The sequence below is a fragment of the Pinus tabuliformis genome, chromosome X (assembly GCF_031772625.1).
Source record: "Pinus tabuliformis cultivar Carrire ecotype Pingquan chromosome X, CPIR1, whole genome shotgun sequence".
NCBI classification, from domain to species: domain Eukaryota; kingdom Viridiplantae; phylum Streptophyta; class Pinopsida; order Pinales; family Pinaceae; genus Pinus; species Pinus tabuliformis.
The window spans coordinates 1,435,746,629-1,435,761,698 of NC_142308.1; positions in this window are offsets into that span (position 1 = coordinate 1,435,746,629).

Consider the following 15,070-nt stretch of genomic DNA (forward strand, 5'->3'; position numbering starts at 1 on the left):
GACAAAGGCAATGCCTACATATAATAACATCACTAAAACAACCACTTTGTTCCTATTCAACCACGCCATGGCAACGTTTTGTGTACCACAAGCTATTATTATAGATGATGGGAAACATTTCCAAAATCACATGATGTGTGAGCATACTACCAAGTTGGGCCTTCACCATGAAAGCACAACTCCCTACTACCAAAAAGCTGATGGGGAAGGAGAAGCTATGAATCAAGTTTTGAAAATGATACTACAATGCATGATAACGATCCACAAATAATATTTCCACCTCATCCTTTATGCAGCTTTGTGGGCACATCAAACCTCTATTTAGATTGTTACTATATTTATGTATTTTCAATTGGTGTATGCTCTGGAAGTAATCCTTCTTATTTAGTGTGAAATTCTATCTCTAAAAATTGTTGTCGAAGAAGAGAATCTTTTGCATCTGACATGCTTAGATGAAACTTGAAGCAATGTCGCGATGGCCATGAGGCCCACAAGGAACTTGTTAAGGCACAATACTATAATAATGTTAAGCCTCGTGCCTTCTCACAGGGTGATCTAGTCCTTGTGCCTCCATGCCACTTCTGTCGAAGAACAATGTCTTTTTCATCTAACATGCTTAAATGAAACCAAACACTGTTGCGATGGCCAATGAGGCCCACAAGAAATGTGTTAACACACAATATGACAAGAATGTTAAGCCTCATTCCTTCCTGGAAGGTGATATAGTCCTCTTGTATGCTTGAGAGTCTGATAAATTAAAGTTTGTGAAGTTAGATACAATGTGGCCAGGTCCATACATAGCAAAACATGTCCATACAATAGGGGCCTATGAGCTTATTGATTTTGGTGGAATTCCATTGGTGTAACCTAAAAATGGGTTGTAGCTCAAAAACTACTATACTTGAATAATTTTTTGCGTAGTCATTATGTAAATACTATCTATAGGTGTGTCTAGTGTGTTTTCAGTATGTTCCCTTTGGAGTTTCCTACCATCTCTATTAATCTTGCTTTAAATTTGTTTTGTGGATGTCAATATGCCTTATACCAAATGTTGGTTATGATGATGGCACTAGTCGTAGTACTCACAAAATTTCCTTTGCAACGTGGTTTATCTATGCTCTGAATGGAAGGTTAGTGAGTTTACAAAGGAATTTTATCGATTGCTATACAAATAACATTGTTGAATATAGCAAAGTGATCGAGTTTTTTTCTGATGCTATTTCTCATCGCATCCATCATATGCTGGTCTGACTTGAATCACAACTTGTAGTACTACATTTGACTAATGTCTATTCAGTAATAATTCCAACTATGCTTTGTATGTTTTTAAGGGTTCACCTTCTAGAAAGATATTTTGATTATATCCAATACCAACACATTCCTAGAAGTCTAAACACATTAATAGATGCATTCATGAATCATGTTTTATATATACATTTGCGACATAACTGAATTAAATTTAATCCACATCACATAATATACCAAACAAGATAATAGATCAAATAAGAAACACTAATAGTTCGATAGTTGTATATAAAAGTTTGGTTTTACAAAAACTTGTGTCCGAGACACATATGGCCACACAACCTATCATATCAAAAATTCGTGTAGTCAAAATAAGTCTCTATGGCCTCCTATTGGACTGCTCCTGATGTCATTCACGCTAACAAAGAAATTCACTAGTAACTTTGCATAAAAATTAGCTAATATGATCAGGAACTCTAATAGTGTAGCTCTGTAGTCTCATAGGGATTTGATTAACCCTAGTTTCTCGTTTGCTTTGGGTGAATCCCTCAACATGTCACTCTAATTCCATAAGAGTCTCAAAAACATTTAGATCTTACATCTCCTCATGTGCCACTGTAGCAACTTGTACTCCAACCTATGCATGTAATAGTTCTCTAGGATGGTAAAGATAGGATGATCCCACTGGTTGAACAGGTCCAACATCTGCAGCTAAAATCAATAGTTAGTCTTGGATACATAAAATATACCAAAAAATTTGTAAAACCCAAAAATAAAAGAACATTCAAAATGATTTTGTTTTACCTATGTCAACCCATTTCCCACCTTCATGTAGCACGAACTCTAGGTCTCCATGGAAGTCCATCCTAGGATATGGGTAGCCATCAATCATAATTCGTTGCATGCACAACCGTCATAAGAAGATAGGTGTGAAACTCATGGAAGATAAACTGGCATGTCTAGGGATGAGATCTACCCATTGTCTCATCCATGCAGCTTTTGGATCTAGAAGCTCAAGAGAGATATGTTGAGGATGGAGTACTGGAATCCTCTCCAACAAAAATGATATCAATATGGAAGCATATCCAAAGTTATTAAGCCTTCCATTCTTTCTTTTTTTTGTGATTTTTTACTTCATATTGGATAACACCCTCTCGCTCCAATTGAAAACTATTAGTTCTATGAATTTTAATTCATATTTCATTTGGAACGTGTTAGCAAAATGATAACTAACATTGTCAATTAATCTAGCTATGATAAAGAGGATTATCCTGAGAGGCAAATGAACCACATCCTTAATATCAATTTTCCCACCTTTTGTTGGCTTGGAAAGAGATCTACAATCTGTAGAAATGTAGTCTTTGATTGTCTCTCTGCCCCTTCTCGAACTAGATAATGATATCCTCTCCTTGAGAAATCTATTAAGAAATAGATATCTTCAACCTCTATGTTAAGAATATGTTCTCAAAGACTTAAGCATTGTTCCTAAACATCCCATGGTATCACAGATACTCTAATAATTCTAGCTATGCTCTCATCTAGGAAGCCAAAAGAACTTGAGAAGCCCACAATTTTCAATGCCTAAATAGTTGTTGGATCATTGGTAACATCCATGTCTTGGTTTTCGTGTTCTCTCCTAGATCAGTTCCATTGTATACCTAAAATACAATAAGAAGAATCATTCAAAAAAATATCATGCAAAATTTGAGAAAAAAACTGAGTGAAATTGGCAAAACAAATTTTTGAAATTTTCCCTGTGCACCCTACTAATGGATGATAGAGTTTTGTAGGATGCTCTCCCTTCTCTAGGAAGTGCACTAAAGCACTCTTCCCAATTATAAATTTTCTGGCCCAATGAATGTTTCAACAATGATGTGGTACGCTAGAACTAGGGCGTAATATTAAACCCCGAAACTAGTAAAATCTAAAAAAATTATAAATAAAATAAAAAATGGAAGCCATGAAAAGAAAGAGAAAGGTAAGATCTAGCCACAATCAGTCAGTGAGGTTCAGGGGAAAAAGCACTTAAGGACTATTAGGTCCCTACACTACTAGTGTAACCCCTTATTATTATTTGTACAACCGCCTTATTATATTTTTATGCCCATGTAGTCTGCATATTTTTATTATTGTGCCCCATAGAAGACCACTATTGTTATTATTGTTCCCTTACATTATTATTGTTATGTCGGCTTTGATTATACTATGACCCCTTAGACTCCTATATATAGAAAGGAAGTCTTGTCATTTGTATTATCCAAGAATTGTTAATTTGTGTAATGTAAAGGAGGTTCCCCCTCAAAGAGGCTTATTTTGAAGGTGTTTATCTATCTTTTCTATCTTTTTATGAGCTGGTTTCATAACATTTGGTATCAAAGCTTTGCATTCTAGGGTTTCACTGTCATAAATAGGTCATCATTGAATTTTCGATATAACTTTTTCGCTACAAAGTGTTAGAAGCTAAACCCAGAACCCGTTTGAGCTGAGATCATTGTAACCTTGGGTCCAAATGTGAGAGCTTATATTGCTATATTTTCAGAGATATGATTTGAGGAAGTTAGGGTTTTTTCAAGATCTAGAATTTCTTCTCAAATAGGTCATCCTAGAAGTTTCACTATAATTGTTTTTCTATGAAGGTTCAGACATGGAAATTAAAACCCATTTGATTCAATGCCTTGGTGAAGCTCAGGTACGAATTTCAGATCTTGTCTCACTATATTTTCAGATATATAATCTGAGGAATTTAGGGTTTTGGTAGAATTCTGAATTACATTATAAATAGGTGACCTTGGGAAAATCATCATAAATTTCTCTTTGAGCATTAGATTGAAATTTCGTAATAAGTGACATAAAGAGGATGGATTTTAGTTTTCTTTCTATTGGTTTCAGATCGTAAGGTTCAAAAAGTCACACGTGGCGCTTCGTACAAGTTATTTCTATTGAATTGGTCTATAATCAGGTCATCGTGAGAGATTTGGCATAACTCTTCCTTGTAGAATCTAATCTTGATCAGAATTATGGGGTTAGAAAGAGGACTTAGAGGGATACTGCAAAAAGTGATCTCAGAACTTTGAGATCTGAAATTATAGTTACATTCATTTGAAGACCGAGCTCCTAAAATCAAGAAAAGGAGACATGAGGAATTTTTATGCTAGTGGAAAAAACTGTGAACAATTTATGAAACCAACGTTTCGGACTAGCTATGTGAGTCCATCATCAAGGCAATGAGATCTGTATTTTGAGAAGAAAGAGTCGTGAAAATTATGGAGCTATTAATAGTTGTTTAGAAAGATATTTGATATCTTTTTGCTTATAATGTCGGCCTGATTGATTCATAATTATTAATTAATTAATTAATTAATTAATTTTCTTTTATTAATTAATTTTGTTTAAATATTTATTTAATATTATTATTATGATTTTAAATTTTAGGTTTTAATGATTGAATATATCTGAAAGCATTTGTTTGTTATATATATTATATTATTTTATGTGTTAATTTATTTATTTGTATTATATTATTTTATTTAATTGTATATCATTTATTTAACTTTTTTTTTTTAAGTTTACTATTATTTATATTTATTTTCTGTTTATTTATTAATTTTAATTACTTACTATTCATTTATGTTAATTATTATTATTTTTTTAATTATTAATATTTTTTATTTAATACAATTTAAATATTATTCTTATTATTAGTTATTTATCTATTAGTATATTATTGTTATTCATATTATTATTATTATTATTATTATTATTATTATTGTTACGAGGAAGAGGATATGGTAAATTGGATACTACAGATGGAGAAATATTTTCATCCACATGAGGTGCAACTGTCACAAAAGGTATGTATTGCATCTTCATATTTAGAAGAGGATCAATTTTTATGGTATAAATGGATTTTTTCTCGTAAACCACTTGTTACATGGTCAATTCTCATGGAGGAAATGATAGCACATTATGAGGATACAAAGAGAGACACTTTCTTTAGTAAATTGATAAATCTCAAACAAAAGTGTTCAATGGAAGAGCACGTTGAGGACTTTAAAAAATTGAATATAAGGGAAAATGATATTCCAGACAAGTAGAGGATTGATGTCCCCATAGTGACTTCAAAGGATAACATTCAACATGAGGTTCATCTTTGGAAACATGATTCATTGGATAATGCATTCAGGTTGGCAAGAAAAGTGGAAAGAAAAATTATGGAAACAAGGAAATCTACCCCTCACAACTCTAAATATGGGAGTTCTGTTTCTCATAGCCTTCCATAACCTACAAGGTTGACACCACAACAATTGGAAGAAGAAAAAGCAAAAGGGATTTGTTAGAATTGTGAAAAGAAATACATTAAAGGTCAAAAGTGTGTCGAGAATAAATTATTTTACATTGATTGTGAAGAGGAGGAAGAAAAGGATCATGACACATCAAAAGAAGAGGATATACACCAGGAATGAACCCCAGAGAAAGATGAAATGAATCAAACCATATCTTGCAAAGAACTGACAAGAATTACCACTCCTCAAACTCTCAAGATAGAAGGACATATAAGGAAGAAAAATGTTCAAGAAGTGAAAGATCACATTGAGCATCAAGAAATGAATCTAACCATATCATGTAAAGAATTGGAAAGAGTTACCATTCCTCAAACTCTCAAGATAGAAGGACATATCAAGAAGAAAAAGGTTCAAGAAGGGTAAGATCATTTCGAGAAAGAAGAAATGAATCCGACCATATATTGTAATGTATCGGTCAAAATTACCACTCTTAAAACTATGAAGATAGAAGGACATATCAAGAAGAAAAATTTTCAAGAAATGAAAGATCAAATTGAGAATCAAGAAACGAATGTGACCATTTATTGTAATGCATTGGAAGAAATTACCACTCCTCAAACTCTTAAGATAGAAGTACATATCAAGATGAAAAAGATTCAAGCAGTGAAATATCACATCGAGCATCAACAACAAGTTCTCCAACTTTTAAAGGATAACACCACTTTGCTGCAGAATCGAATGAAACAATAGGCAGATCAACATTGCAGTGAAAGAAGTTTTGATGTAGGTGATTGGGTATTTTTACGGCTACATCTCAAGAAAGATATTTATGAGAAGGATGTTGGGTTGTGTTATATTCTTTCCATGACTAGCCCATGTAGTTAATAAGGGGGTTAGAGGGTAGGCGGAGCCCCCCTTCGTTGTGCCGATTGTGTAGCGTAGGGGGGTCACAGGGGGTTTGAGGTGTACACATAACACCACTTTATGGGGTCTGGGGCAGTGCCCTAGAAAATATTATTTTTGGACCCTATGTTAGGTTGGGCGGACCCACCTATGGTTTTGTGCATGATTTTCGCACATGTTTTTTTGGACGTGATGGTTTTTGATCCATGGTATTGGACACAATGGTTTTCGTTCCATGGTAGTGGATGCTTCGACATACATAAATATGTATTATAACATTGAAAGGAATATAACGAAAAATCAAGATGGTAGTTGCGGTTTTGGGATCCAGGGGAAAATCTCTATGTATATGTGTTTTATGTGTTATGCTCTCGCATTGTTTATTTTACGTGTTTTAGAATTTGTATGCAGGTAATTTTTGTATGGGGTTAAAACCTGCATTTGGTATCAGAGCTATTTTGGCTTCAAGAGGATGCCTTTGTTGCTAAGGGGTTCCACTTGGGCCTGTGGTAGACCCTGTTTAGTGGGAGATCTGTGAGATAAATTCTGGTGGTGAAAGAAGATGGCGAGCAGTGGAAAGATAGAGATCGAGAAATTTAATGGTCAGAATTTTGAGTTGTGGTAAATCAAGATGGGATCTGTTGGTGGATAAAGATTAGTGGATCATGGTAGATCTGAGTACTAAACCAACAGGAGTGTCTGATGAGAAATGGGAGAATTTGGATTAGAAGGCAAAGAGCACAATACGATTATTTGTCTTAGATTTAGTATTGGTGAATGTATCAAGGGAAGCTACGGCGAAGGTTTTGTGGGACAAGTTAGGGACTTTGTACCAATCTAAGTCTCTAGTGAATAAACTGTTCCCACGGAAAAGCTATATAACCTAAGGATGAAAGACAGAGACTCGGTGACAGAGCATGTGAATGCATTTAATACTATGGTAAGTCAGTTAGCAGCTGTTGATATTAAAATTTTAGATGAAGATAAGTGCATCAGTTTGTTCTGTCCTCTACGAGATTCGTGGGATAGTTGGTTATTGCAATAGGTAGCAATGCAACTGCCTTGTAGTTTGATGAAATAGTCTCATCCTTGCTGATGGAGGAGATGAGACAGAAAAATATGGAGAGCAAGAATGGTGATGCCTTGTCTATACGAGAACAGTCCCAAAAAAAAAAAAAAAAAAAAAGTCATCAAGTGGGGGGATAAGACTCCACAAGAGGTATGGACTGGTAAAAAACCCTCTCTTTCACATCTAAAGGTATTTGGATGTCATGCATATGTACATGTTCCAAAGGGGAAATGAACCAAGTTGGATAGTATATCTGAAAAGTGCATCTTTATTGGGTATAAGAATGGTTTAAAGGGTTATAAGCTTTGAAACCCAGTCACACAGAACGTTGTGTACAAGCAAGATGTGGTGTTTAGAGAGGTAAAAGAGTTATTAAACATGAAGTCCAACCAAAGGAACCTAAGAAGATAGAGTTTGAGCTTAAGGAGGAAGAATCAGACTCTATAGCAAAGGAGGAATCAGAAGATGAAGAGCCACAAACTCCGGGTGCGAGAAGATCAGTTCAAGAAAGAAGGCATCCAAAAAGGTATAGTCCATCTGATTTCTATTCAAATTTTTCTTTATCTATTACTGATGATGATCCCAGAATTGTGAAGGAAGTAGTAGATTAAGAGGACGGCAAACTCTAGAAAGAGGCCATGGTTGATGAAATGGCATATTTGCACGAAAATGAGGCTTTAGATCCAGTGGAGTTGCCGACTGGAAGGAAACCCATTAGTAGCAAATGGGTGTTTAAAAGGAAGAAAAATGCAGAAGGAAAGGTGGAGAAATACAAAGCTCAATTAGTAGTGAAATGTTATTCCCAAGTGTTGGGAATTGATTTTGGTGATATTTTTTCTCCTATTGCCAAGGTAACTTCTATTAGATTACCTTTATCTGTTGTTGCTGCTTTTTATTTTGAGGTTGAATAGATGGATGTGAAGACAACATTTCTTCACAGGGATCTCGAAGAGGAAATATACATGAAGCAACCTGAACGCTTTGCGGTGAAGGGTAAGAAAGAACTGGTATGCAAGTTAAAGAAGTATTTGTATGGGTTAAAACAGTCACCAAGGATGTGGTATCAGAAATTTGATACACTTATACAAGTGTTAGGTTCCTATACCAATAGGTTTCATTTTTCATGATTGATAGTGGAAGTGCCAAATATGTTCATCTTTTTCATGCTGCAAAGGTTCCATATTTTGTAAAAAAAGGCATTAGTGGAAAGTTAATAAATGTGAAGAGGGTATGCCATAAAAGAATTATCAAAGGGAAAAAAGAGTAAATTGGTTTGAAAAATGATAAAAATGAACCCCAAAGAAAGACCAGGAAAGTGGCTAGTACAAATGCCACTGCTAGCTTGATGGATGGCCCAACAGTTCAATCTGGACCATGCCATGGTTTAAATTGCTTGTTCTAGACTAGAGAATGAATATCTGTCCAAACAGTTCAAGCTTGGAAGATGAGTATCTAGGTAGAGAAATTAAGGAGCCCAACTGCTTAATCTGGGCCCTTGGAAGAGATAAGGGTAGATTTAGATAGGAGGGTAGTCAAAAGAAAAGAGGATAATCAGGGTCTGCAAGTCTAAGTGCACCCATTCAAAAGGAAGAAAAAATGTTAGGTGTATTAGGCTGGGTAGGTAGTTTGAGGTTGCAGAAAGCAAGGTTTTGATCACTTGATGTATTGTCAGTTATAGCTTGTCTCATCAATGAAAGAAATGCCAAAGCATTGTTTTGATGCCAGAATGATGGAAGCATGTCTAACTCCCTTTCACACCCCCCCCCAAAGTTTCATACTAACACCCCTGAAGGACCTTGGGATCTGCCCAACCAGTCCTGTTATCACTTCATTTTTGTAAAAATACTAAGTCAAGCTTTGACTTTCTTCAATGAAAAGAAGCCACATTTCTTGTGTTAAAATCATTCTATACTCATTTCATCTTCTTATCTCTAAGTTTTCATAGTATGGACTTAGCATTCATCCATTCATTCTCAATCCATAAACTCATATTAGCCCCTAATTCTATTATATAGCTCCTTGAAACCACTTCCCCATCCCTACTTCTACAAAAAACTATATAAAATCCCAAAATGTATTAAATATCCCACCCTATGGCAGTATAGCCATATACATATAGTTCAGGGGAATAATAGTCCATCTGGGACTACTATTAACCCTTCTGTGTCCTCACCCAGAGTTAATTTAACCTTTGGTTAAATTAATAACCACTCCCTGTTACCCTTAAACCTTACTATTCTACCCTTTATGTGCTCTTTGTTAATATTGGGTGTTCAAATGTTTATTTAAACATTAAACACTTCCGGCGCAAATAACCCGCGAAACCCACAAACCCAAAGTTTTGAACCCCCGCCATATAAACAAATGATATAATATTCGGCGGGCCCCGTACATTATCGTACCCGCAGCTCCGCGCTCCGTCAGCCCTCTGATCCGCCCTCCCAGATCCAACGGCCCACGTGCATTTCGGAGCCGCCCCGACGTCCGACGCTTAGCCTCCGATAGGCTAGCGGTTTCTCCACCGTACCAAAGACGCATGTCTCCACGCGATTGCATCGGAGCCCCTCTGACAAATACCACTCCTGTACGGAAGGCGGTCCGAAAAAACCACAAACTGCCTTCTGTCTCTCCACCCCTAACGTCAGTGCCACGTCGCCTCTTACGTCACTCTTGCGTCAACCCACTGTCGCCCCGTGTCATTGCCACCGCATCTGCCTCCATCTCTACCCCGCCACCGTGTCTTGTGCCATGTCGGCGGCCCAGTCAACTGCCACATCACCTTGCCGTACCTGGGACCCATCGATGACATCATGTTGACATCATAACAAAAAAGTGCCAAAATGCGCAAAAGCCCCAATTTGTGTTAAAAAGGGAAAAAACATCATTTTCGTTTGTTTTTTATGCAAATGAACGTTGCAAACTTTTGCATGCCACTTACGACCAGTGCGCACTCAACGTGCCCAACAATCACCAAGCCCTATTCGACCTGCAATTCGACCCGTTCGCCCTCCGCCCACAGCTATTCACCACAGCATTTCTCCAAGTGAACAGGTATTTACCCGAAAAGCACCAGTAACCCTGTTTTTCATGATTTCTCTACAAAATTAGCCAAATACACCTGAAAATCCACATTGAAACATATTGGCACCTGCAACCTTTTTCTCTCTGCCCCACATAACTATAGTTGCGGCCAAAACCTGGCATCTTCACCCCCCTAATAAAACTACCACCGCCAACTCAAATTGCAGCTCTAGTTCTCCCGCGGAATCACTAAGAGTAGGTTGCTAAAACCCTTTATTTTTCCCCTTTCCAGTGTACCAATTGCAGAGCCTTGTACAGTGTTCATTTTATTAAGTTTTACTCCTCAAAAACAGCTCTGCACAGAACTTGAAACTGTGAGTTCCTTACCCAGAAAACCATTATCAGAACTATGTTTTCTGCTCAAATACAGGCCTAATCCAACTGTAATCATTGTCAAAACATGGAGGTCCCAGTTGCCCTTAACATTTCTCCACTAAATGCACCCAATAGACAGCTAGAATGGCTTCCACTGGCAGATAGAGATTATCAAATCGACGATATTGAAGGACTGAAGCCTCATCTTCAAGCCTTTTGTGAGATAAGGAATAAGTTTAGAAACAAGACTGATCCATTAAGAATATGGGAGCCCAACATGCCCATGTACTATTTTCCCTCAGTAAATGTTTTTCCTGACCTCATCCATCACTGTTATTCTAATTATGATCCTGTTCATAGGGCAGTGATGAGCCCTGCTGGTAAAGTCCTCTTCTACATTACTCCTTAGTCTATCAATGAGATGTTGCAATTCAAACCAACTCAGCCATTGGTCCCCCTTTCCCTGAAGAATCTGATAGATCAAGCATCAAAATTGCCCCCTGCAGAGATTGACCGAATTGCTAAGTTGTTTATGCCCCAGACTGTTACTCCAAATTTACAATTCCTTATCTCCATGTTGCATTTACTAAGGAGGGAAAAATGATTATAGATATGATCTCCTACATCCTGGGATTCATAACAAGTGAGATTGTAGACAGTACTATCTTTGCCTTGATGTCTATCTTCACTCCAAGACAGCCCCCTACTGTCCAATATGATTATGCCACCTACATTGCTGATAAGATTCATGAGCAGTTCATGAGCCTAGAAAGGGAAAGGGTATTCAAATACACATCATACATCTATCATTTGCTGTTGTATTATCAGTCTGAGAGTTTCCCAGTTGTCCTCAAAAATTTGGATGCAAGAGGGGAGAGGAGATCAGACATGTTTTGGTCATTAGTATTCCATCATATTAATTACTCCCCATACACATACTATGAGTTCATTGACCTGTTTATCTATCTAGCTACCTGCTTGTTGTTAACAGATCCTCCCCCCAAACTCACTGATGAGATGCAGAAGATTCTACAGCTTTCCAAAAGCTACAGCATTGGTGACTGGTATTTCTACCAAAACCACACCATAATCAGGGTCTATGGCTGTGAATTAGACCCCTATCGACTACCCAAATATGTCCCCATGAGATTATTTGTCTTAGAATACTTTTGGAAATTTGGTAATGCAGATATGGTGCATTTCTTCGACAAAAGCAAAAAGGCACAGCTAAAAATCAAAAATCAATTGGGTCCCTTTATTTTCAATAAGAGGGAAGAAGCATGGAAGGATGTTGACCAGATTCTAGGGGAGAAACTCAAGCTAAAAACAAGCTTTTATTGGGCACCATATGACCCCAATCACCTTATAAGGCTTAGAAGAATCAAATATAGGCTTGTAGCATATGAACACTGCACTATCCCTCAAATTGAGAAATTTGCTAATCAACAAGAGTTGGTAAAGGGCACTCTAGTTGAAGAATTCACTGAAGAAGAAACAACAGAAAAAGCAATCAAGAATCTAGAAAAATCTGTTGACTTGGAATCTTGTGAACAGGTGTTTTTTACAGCTCCTTGGTACATTGGAGAAGGCACCTCTTCTGCCATGCCCCACCAGCAACCTGCCCAAGAAAGTACCTCATCTGCAGCAATGGATAAAGGAAAAGAGGTGCAGCATTCAGAAGAACAAGTGCACGATTTGGGACAGCAAGAAACAATGGCAGATCAACGAGTTACTATAGATGAACAAAGCCAAGGACAAGACCCTTCTGCACAAACAAATGTGACAGAAACTCGAGTATTACGGACACCTCTAAATGAGGAAAGAGCGAAGAAGAGAGATAGGCAGCAAGAGACCCCTCTAGGGACATCTACAGATCAGAAAGGAGAAAAGAGACAAAGGTTAAATCCTTTTATGGAGGAAGAAATGCTAGAGGGGCCCATAGAATAGCAAATTCCCACAGGCATGGAGACATCGGCCACCTCTTTTCAGCAGGAGCAAGAGAGACAATAGGGAGTGGAAGTAACATCCATAAGACAACATGGCAGACAACCCTCTAATATTAAAAAAGCATTTACTGATATCAAGGCTAGGAATGAGCGAGTGAGACTACAAATGTACAACCAGCTAATAAGGATGGCCCCTACCAATCAGAAAAGGCTAATGGCAGCCTATGACATCCAGGAAGGAAGAATGACCCTCGGTCACTTCAGACCTACAACTCAGCAACCCCAATCAGCTGTTGATTACATTAGAACCAACCTAGAAGTGTTTGCCAAGGATATCCATCCGATGGACCAGATTGAATTGCATAAGCAGACTGGGGAGATGGTATATGCTACTCTAGCAGATAAGACATTGTTAGCCCATGGATTGCAAAACTCTTTGCACAACACTGCTACCCAACTTGAGTTGGAGAAAGCTTTGTCACAGGCCAAGGACAATAGAATCAAGTCCTTGGAGGAGATTATCATAGAGCTGGGACATGATCCCTCTGATCCCAAGGGTGTACAAGCTTTGATTAAAAACAAGGATGAAGACATAGCTGCCCTAAGAAGACAAATTAGACTGTCACCCACATTGCATCCTCAAGCTACAGAACTGGCACAACAAAAAGAGAATTAGGACGTGGTAGCTTTTCTTACAACCTTACATAAAAGGTTGGTAGAAACAGAGAGTGCATTGGAGGCATCATTACAGGCAAGACAGGGAGAGTTGGCCCCTCAACCAATTCAAACAGCTCAGATTCTTACAGATGCTCCTCCCATGGCCACCACAACAACCCCTCCCACTGTTACAACATCAGAAGCAGGCACTTGAAGTTCAGTACCAATTTCAGCCTCTACTTCAGCACCTACAGAGCAAGGCACCAGATTTAAAATGGACAATATAATGAAGGAAATAGAAGCTCTGGAATTGCAAATGACAAAATTGAGAGAAACCAAGGAAAAGCTGGCTACAATTGAGGGAAAATATGACAAATCAAAGTAGGATGTAGCTGAGAAGACAAGAGAAGTCAAAGCCTTGGAAAGAAGAATAAAGGAGCTGGAGAAAGAGCTCACTTTTGACAGGACTCTAGCAGATATCAAGAAAAGTTTGTGGGCCAAAATTGGCCAATCCATTACAGACCAATGGCAATCCATTGAAACCATTCATGAGCAAATGGATTTGATAAACTTGGCTTAGTTTGAAAACCAAAAGGCTAGAGCATCCTTGAGAAATATGCCCGAGCAAGCAAATAGAATGATCCAATATTTGAATACTTGTACCAAAGGACAACTGGAAACATTAGGAATCAGTAATAGGACTGAAACTATTTTGCTAATAAAAAGGGTGTAAATCCTTAGGAATTTCGTGCAGACATTGGACAGAAAATGCCAAGAAATGCAAACGGAGGTCGATGAGTTCTAGACAAAGATCATGGCATTACATAGCAGAGGGCTACCAAGTTTATTAACCAGTGTTGGAAGATTGTTGTCACATGAACTTTATGCCAACAGAGTAAATAATTTTGCTGCCAACCAAATCACAGCTTCCTCAAGTACTTCAGAAAGTACAGGGCCTCCATCAGGACAGAGTGTCTTCGATAAATTGGAAAATCTATTCTACATTGCACATGAGATAAACCACCTGTTCGAATTCCAGCCCACTTTCCATAGATGCACAGAAGCTGAGGAAACACTGATAAAGATACAAATGCATCAGCTACCTACATAGGATTGGTGGAATGGGATGATAGAGACATTTCTCAGGTGATTTTGTTTATTAATTCTTTTTTGATCAAGCTATAGTTCAGCATATGCAGATGGCACGATACACCTAACAAAGGTAGATCAGCATAAAGAAAAGTTGAAATGATAACTACAACTCATCAAATGCTAACAAGCCGAGCACATAGGATGAAGACCTAGACAGCAACAGACAACGTACCAGCAGCAGGCCCAGAAAACGCAAATTAAATGCGCAGCAGGCAGCCGACTTATTCAACCCAGAAAGTCAAAAGTTTTCTGACAAAATAGACAGCTAGCAAGCCAACATTAACTGCAGTGTTTAATGCTTCATTTACTCCTTGACAAGGGTTGGTGATATAATTTATTGCTTGAAGATTCATCACCTAGATATTTTTTATCTTGTTTTTGTATATATACCTCCCCATAGAACGTATTTGGGGTTGATT